Below are 8,256 nucleotides of genomic sequence, written 5' to 3'. Positions count from 1 at the left end.
CAACCCCTTTCCATCCCGATGGACATCAGACCGCTGGATGGGCGCTCTATTGACAGAGTCACCCACAATACGGTTCCTACCAACCTGCGAGTCTCAGGCAACCACAGCGAGGCTATGAAAGTCTAATGTAACCATGGTTTTGGGGTTTTCATGGCTCCAGAGGCACAGTCCCCTAATTGACTGGGCTATGTGTTCCATCATACGTTGGAGTCCATTTTGCCATGCACATTGTCTGAAGTCGGCGCAGCCTGCCCCGGGAGATTTCCCGGCGGGCTTGGGTAAAGCCTCGGATCTCTCCACAATTCCCGCGGAGTACCAGGACTTACAAGATATTTTCAACTCTGCCCACGCTACAGCTCTTCGTCCGTGTCGGCCCTACGATTGCGCAATCAACCATCATTCAGGCACCGCACTGCCTCGGGGGCGACTTTATTCCCTGTCGGGTCCGGAGATCAAAGCAATGGAGGTGCACATTGAGGACTCTTTCCACAGGGATTATGCATCCATCTGCCTCAGACAGAGTTCAGTGTGTCAAATCAGAGGGCCTGATGTTCGTACCTCTGGCAGTCTATGGGGGTGCCACATGGTTCAATTCTCGGGCCGACTCTTTTCTCTGTATACATCAATGATGTCGCTCTTGCTGCTGGTGATCCTCTGATCCACCTCTACGCAGACGTCACCATTCTGTATACTTCTGGCCCTTCTTTGGACATGGTGTTAACTGACCTCCAGAAGAGCTTTAATGCCATATAACTCTCCTTCCGTGGCCTTCAACTGCTCTTAAATGCAAGTAAAACTAAATGCATGCTCTTCAACCGATTGCTGCCCGTAGTTGCCCGCCCGTCCAGCATCACTACTCTGAACGGTTCTGAATTATGTGTTTGTCGTTGTCCACATGTTCTAGGTGTCTGCTTAGACTGTTAACTCTCCTTCCAGACTCACATTAAGCATCTCCAATCCAAAATTGAATCGGCTTCCTATTTCGCAACATAGCATCCTTCACTCATGTTGCCAAACATACCCTCGTAAAACTGACTATCCCACCGGTCCTTGACTTCGGCAATGTCATTTACAAAATAGCCTCCAACACTCTACTCAGCAAATTGGATGCAGTCTATCACAGTACCATCCGTTGTCACCAAAGCCCCATATACTACCCACCACTGCGACCTGTATGCTCTCGTTGGCTGGCCCTCGCTTCATATTCGTTGCCAAACCCCCTGGCTCCAGGTCATCTATAAGTCTTTGCTAGGTAAAGCCCCGCCTTATCTCAGCTTACTGGTTACCATAGCAGCACGCACTCCAGCAGGTATATTTCACTGGTCACCCCCAAAGCCAATTCTTCATTTGGCCGCCTCTCCTTCCAGTTCTCTGCGGCGAATGACTGGAACAAACTGCAACAAAAAAAATCACTGAAGCTAGAGACTCATATCTCCTTCACTAACGTTAAGCACCAGCTGTCAGAGCAGCTCACAGATCAGTGCACCTGTACATAGCCCATCTGTAAATAGCCCATCCAACTACTTCATCCCCATACAGTTATTTATTTAGCTCCTTCGAACTCCAGCATCTCTACTTTTACATTCATCTTCTGCACATCTATCACTCCAGTGTTTAATTGCTATATTGTAATTATTTTGCCACTATGGCCTATTTATTGCCCTAACCTCCCTTATCCTACCTCATTTGCACACACTGTATATAGGCTATTGTATTATTGACTGTATGTTTTTTTATTCCATGTGTAACTCTGTGTCGTTGTTTGTGTCACACTGCTTTGCTTTATCTTGGCCAGGTCGCAGTTGTAAATGAGAACCTTTTCTCAACTAGCCTACATGGTTAAATAAAAGGTGAAATAAAAAATAAGAACTCATTAAATTTACAACATTAACAATGTCTACACTGTAGTTCTGATCAATTTGATGTTATTTTAATGTACTTTTTTTTATAGCTTTTCTTTCAAGGACATTTCTAAGTGACTCCAAACTTTTGAACAGTAGTGTAAATCTTGGTTTCTTGGGATGCTTGCAGTGAAAGGAATTATTTGATGAAATATAACTTGGTTCAACTTTATTTTTTACAACGGCTATACATGGCTTTCTTGCACGGACTGCAATTTTCAGAGCATAAAGTGTAAATGTGGAGATCATTGGCTAAGAAATTTGCAGGTAGCATTTCCTTATATTATCAAATGTAACACAGATCGCTGTTTGAATCCTCCGTTGAAGCAATGGTTGTGTCGTCTATTTTGCTTTCCCTGCATCCAACTGTGAAATGACTGCTGAATTGCTGATTTGGACTCATACGGTTTGCTTTAATCAATCTTTGAAAGCAGACATTTTCCTCAGAAATGTCAAAACAGTTAAGGCTTTACCCTAAAGACGATTGGGGAAATAGTTATATGTTGTAATAACATCAATATCTGAAATCTGACTCACAAGACTGTACTTGGTCACTGATATGAGAGTTTGTGAGGGCCATCATTAAATAATTCATAAAAATATACAACTCCTGCTATGTCCTCAACGTTTTAGATTCTATAGAGATTTGAAGGTCATTAGCCTTGATCTTAAGAGAGTCAAATATAAACTGTGACTAGTAGTGTCGTTTTATGGGCATATATCCCTGAATGACAGATTACGGAGCTCAATCTGTAGGTCAACCTCTCATTGCCAACAGCTGGAAGATCAATAAAGCGAGATGAGGATACAGGGTTTTGCATTACAGTTTTGACCTTACAAAAGAAACAAAAGTACAGGAATATCTGGACTGCTGGTCCAAATCGTTTGTCTACTGAGTCCTGCTGCACATACACTGCATGTGCGTGGTGCATCTCCCTTTGTAATCATTTACTTGAAAATAGTGTCAAGCGTGCCTTTTATGTTAGGGAGTGGAACACTATATAATATGTACCTTTAACTGAGAAGTGGCTTCAGTCTTACCACTACCATAAAGGCCTGATTGGTGGTGCTGCAGAGATTGTTGTCCTGCTGGAAGGTTCTCCCATCCCCACAGAGGAACTCTGGAGCTCTGTCAGAGTGCTCATCGGGTTCTTGGTCACCTTCCTGACCACGGCCCTTCTCCCCCGATTGCTCAGTTTGGCCGAGCGGCCAGCTCTAGGAAGAGTCTTGTAAAAATCTCTTTCATTTTCTTCCATGTTGTTATAGTGTTCTTAACTATGAAGTCGTTAGCGTTTTTAATTCTATCCTTTGAAAAAAAAAACATGAAGATTCTGGGGCTATGCATCTTCAGTATGTATCCGTTGGTCCTCTTTAGTGCATTTAACTATATGTTGCAAGTAAAAGCCTTGGGTGGCGAGTTGATACATTTCTACATCTGGAAGGTTAAAACCACCCTTAGAATAAATAGGAAAGTTTTACATGTCCCTAAATCTATGAGTTTGATTTGCCCATATGAAGTTTTTTATGGCAGAGTATACTTTCCTAAAGAACGTCTTCGGTGAGGTAATTGGAATTACTGAAAATAAATATAAATGCTTTGGGAGTCATTCTAAGAGAGGTTTAATCTATCTGGAAGATTTATGGCGAGATGATTCAATTTCATAAGATGTGATTTCAGGTTGTTGAGTAATGGTTTTTGTCACTTAAGTATTACATATTTTTGGTTTTAATGTCACATGCAAAAAGCATTTCTTGCAAACTCAAAACCCAACAATTTAAAAATCGATAACGTATTAAGAAAAAAAAAGAAGAAAAAGAAATATGAACACAATAGAGCAAGCAAGCATCTGTGAAAATTATGTATGAGTGAGAAAATCATATCAAATTCTATTCGTCTCATGCGCCGAATACAACAGGTGTATACCTTACAATGAAATGCTTACTTACGAGGCCCCAACCAACAATGCAGTTTAAAAAATATGGACATGAATAAGAGATAAAAGTAACATGCAATTAAAAAGCAGCAGTAAAACAACAAAAGACAGATTATATACAGGGGGGTATCGGTACAAAGTCAATGTGCGGGGGTAGTTAAGGTAAATTAGTATGTACATGTAAGTAGAGTAATTGAAGTGACTATGCATAGATGACAACAGAGAGTAGAAGCAGTGTAAAGAGGGGGGAAAAGCAAATAGTCTGGGTAGTCTTTTGATTAGATGTTCAGGGATCGTATGGCTTGGGGATAGAAGCTGTTTAGAAGTCTCTTAGACCTAGAAGACATGGCGCTCTGGTACCGCTTGCCGTGCGGTAGCAGAGAGAAGTCTATGACTAGGGTGGCTGGAGTCTTTGACAATTTTAGGGGCTTCCTCTGACACCGCCTGGTATAGAGGTTCTGGGTGGCAGGAAGCTTGGCCCCAGTGATGTACTGGGCCGTTCGCACTACCCTCTGTAGTGCCTTGCAGTCGAAGGCCGAGCAGTTGCCATACCAGTATCTTGATGTGGCCCTCTTTGGGTATAGCGAATGCCTTCCCCCTATTTCTCCCTCTTAAACCCAGGTTCTGTTCTCAGGTCGTAAATTCCTGGAGGAGACTCTCTCGGCCATGCGGTACAGAGAGAGGGTACAAATCAAATCAAATCAATTTTATTTATATAGCCCTTCGTACATCAGCTGATATCTCAAAGTGCTGTACAGAAACCCAGCCTAAAACCCCAAACAGCAAGCAATGCAGGTGTAGAAGCACAGTGGCTAGGAAAAACTCCAGAGAAAGGCCAAAACCTAGGAAGAAACCTAGAGAGGAACCAGGCTATGTGGGGTGGCCAGTCCTCTTCTGGCTGTGCCACAGAACAAATGAACTTCTTCTATCTCACAGAACTTGAGAACTGAACAATATCCATGTTTTGGAGAATGTGTAAATGGTCGGTGGAGAATCCAGCTACGAGCGGTCCATTTTGTTTAATATTTGTGACCTCATGAGAGACAACACAACCACATCTGAAGATTCCTTGGTGCCTCGACTTCCTAGTTAATTACATTTACATGATTAGTTTAATCACGTAATAATAATTACAGAGAATTGGATAAAATAACAGTCTTAACTTTAATGATGCCAAAGACATGACACCAGGCAGTGATGCAACCCGTCAGGATGCCCTCGACGGTGCAGCTGTAGAACCTTTTGAGGATCTGAGGACCCATGCCAAATATTTTCAGTCTCCTGAGGCGGAATAGTTTTTTTTGTGCCCTCTTCACGGCTGTCTTGGTGTGCTTGGACCATGTTAGTTTGTTGGTGATGTGGACACCAAGGAATTTGAAGCTCTCAACCTGCTCCACTGTAGCCCATTCGATGAGAATGGGGGCGTGTTCTGTCATCTTTTTCCTGTTGTCCAAAATATCCTTTATCTTGATCATGTTGAGGGAGAGGTTGTTGTCCTGGCACCACATGGCCAGGTCTCTGACCTCCTCCCTATAGGCTGTCTCATTGTTGTCGGTGATCAGGCCTACCACTATTTTGTCATTGGCGAATTGAATGATGGTGTTGTGTCTGGCCGTGCAGTAATGAATGAACAGGGAGTACAGGAGGGGACTGAGCACGCACCTCTGAGGGGCCCCCGTGTTGTTACCTACCCTCACTACCTAAAGGTGGCCATCAAGAATATATATATATATATATTACCTTTATTTAACTAGGCAAGTCAGTTAAGAACAAATTCTTATTTTCAATGACGGCCTAGGAACAACGGGTTAACTGCCTGTTCAGGGGCAGAACGACAGATCTGTACCTTGTCAGCTCGGGGGTTTGAACTTGCAACATTCCAGTTGCTAGTCCAACGCTCTAACCACTAGGCTACCCTGCCGAGGATCCAGTCAAGGATCCAGTTGCAGAGGGAGGTGTTTAGTCCCAGGGTCCTTAGCTTAGTGATGAGCTTTGAGGGCACTATGGAGTTGAAAGCTGAGCTGTGGTCAATTAATAGCATTCTCAAATAGGTGTTGCTTTTGTCCAGGTGGGAAATGGCAGTGTGCACTAGAGATGGCATCATCTGTGGATCTGTTGGTGCGGTATGCAAATTGGAGAGTGTCTAGGGTTACAGACATGAGTGCTACGGGTCGGTAGTCATTTAGGCAGGTTACCTTAGTGTTCTTGGGCACAGGCACAATGGTGGTCTGCTTAAAACATGTTGGTATTATAGACTCGGAGAGGGAGAGGTTGAAAATGTCAGTGAAAACACTTGCCAGTTGGTCAGCGCATGCTCTCAGTACACATCCTGGTAATCCATTTGGCCCTGCAGCCTTGTGAATGTTGACCTGTTTAAAGGTCTTACTCACATCGGCTTCGGAGAGCGTGATCACACGGTCTTCCGGAACAGCTGGTGCTCTCATGCATGTTTCAGTGTTACTTGCCTCGAAACGAGTATAGAAGTAGTTCAGCTCGTCTGGTAGGCTCGTGTCACTGGGCAGCTCTCGGCTGTGCTTCCCTGTAATGTAATGGTTTGCAAGCCCTGCCACAGCCGACTTGCATCAGAGCCGGTGTAGTACGATTCGATCTTAGTTCTGTATTGACGCTTTGCCTGTGTGATGTTTGGTCTGAGGGCATAGCGCTATTTCTTATAAGCTTCCGGATTAGAGTCCCGCTCCTTGAAAGCGGCAGCTCTAGCCTTTAGCTCAGTGCGGATGCTGTCTGTATTCCATGGCTTCTGGTTGGGGTATATACTGTACGTACAGTCACTGTGGGGACGACATCATCAATGAAGACAATGACTGATGTGGTGTACTCCTCAATGCCATCGGAGGAATCTCGGAACATATTCCAGTCTGTGCTAGCAAAACAGTCCTGTAGCTTATCACTGATGCTTCCTCCTTTCATTTTTACTTGTAAGCAGGAATCAGGAGGATATAATTATGGTCTCTGTGTGTGGAGTATAGGTGGTCCAGAGTTTTTTCCCCCTCTGGTTACACATTTAACATGCTGATAGAAATGTTAAAACAGATTTAAGTTCCCCTGCATTAAAGTCCCTGGCTACTAGGAGCGCAGCCTCTGGGTGTGCATTTTCTTGCTTGCTTATGGCTCATTCAATGCTATCTTACCAACACAGTCAGAGGCTGGCACTATGTAAACAGCTTCGAAAAATACAGATGAAAACTCTAGGTAGATAGTGTGGTCTACAGCTTATTATGAGATTCTCTACCTCAGGTGAGATATTGCTCGAGACTTCCTTAAATATCATGCTCCAGCTGTTATTTACAAAAATGCATTGTCCGCAGCCCCTTGTCTTACCAGATGCCGCTGTTCTATCCTTGCCGGTATAGCATGTAACCAGCCAGCTGTATGTTGATAGTGTCGTCGTTTAGCTACGACTCCGTGAAGCATAAGATGTCAGTTTTGAATGTCCCATTGGTAGTTTAATCTTCCGTGTCGCTCGTCGATGTTATTCTCCAAAGATTGCATGTTTGCTAGCAGAATGGAGGGAAGTGGGGGTTTATTCGATCGTCTATGAATGAATTTGTGTATGTGTGTATGTGTTGGAGTGAGTGTGTGTGAGTGTGTATGGCCCTGTGAGTGAGCATAGACAGTGCAAAAATATATATATAAAAAAAGGTCAATAAAAACACAAGCTATTTATCTGTCGTTTTGCTTGAGGATAGAAGCTATTGGTGTTAGACTTGATGCACAAGTACCTCTTGGTGTGCGGCAGCAGAGAGAATAGTCTATGGCTTGGGTGGTTGGAGTCTTTAACAAGTTTCTGGGCCTTCCTTTCACACCGCCTGATATAGAGGTCCTTGATGGAAGGGAGCTCGGGCCCAATGATGTACTGGGCTGTCCGCAAACCCTCTGTAGTGACATTTTAATTTTCTTACCTTTATTTAACCAGGCAAGTCAGTTAAGAACAAATTCTTATTTTCAATGACTGCCTAGGAATAGTGGGTTAACTGCCTGTTCAGGGGCAGAACGACAGATTTGTACCTTGTCAGCTCGGGGTTTTGAACTTGCAACCTTCTGGTTACTAGTTCAACGCTCTAACCACTGGGCTACCCTGCCGCCCCGACATGTGATCAAGGGCAGTGCTATTGCCATACCAATCAGTGATGCAGCCACTCAAGATGCTCTCTATGGTAAAGCTGTAGAACCTTGAGGATTTGAGGGCCCATGTCAAATTTGTTCAACCTCCTGAGAAGGAAGAGGCTCTGAAGAGAAGGAAGAGGCTCTGTTGCGCCTTCACTGTGTGTGTGTGTTTGGACTATTTTAAGTCTTTAAAGTATTGCTGTAGATCATGATGATCATTATTAGTATTTTCCACGTTAATTTTATATTCTGAGGTTTTAGAGTATTCCGAAAATATTTTTAACAACGGGGGCATT

Source organism: Oncorhynchus masou, chromosome 26 (genome assembly GCF_036934945.1).
Source record: "Oncorhynchus masou masou isolate Uvic2021 chromosome 26, UVic_Omas_1.1, whole genome shotgun sequence".
NCBI lineage: Eukaryota > Metazoa > Chordata > Actinopteri > Salmoniformes > Salmonidae > Oncorhynchus > Oncorhynchus masou.
This window is presented reverse-complemented; position numbering follows the sequence as displayed.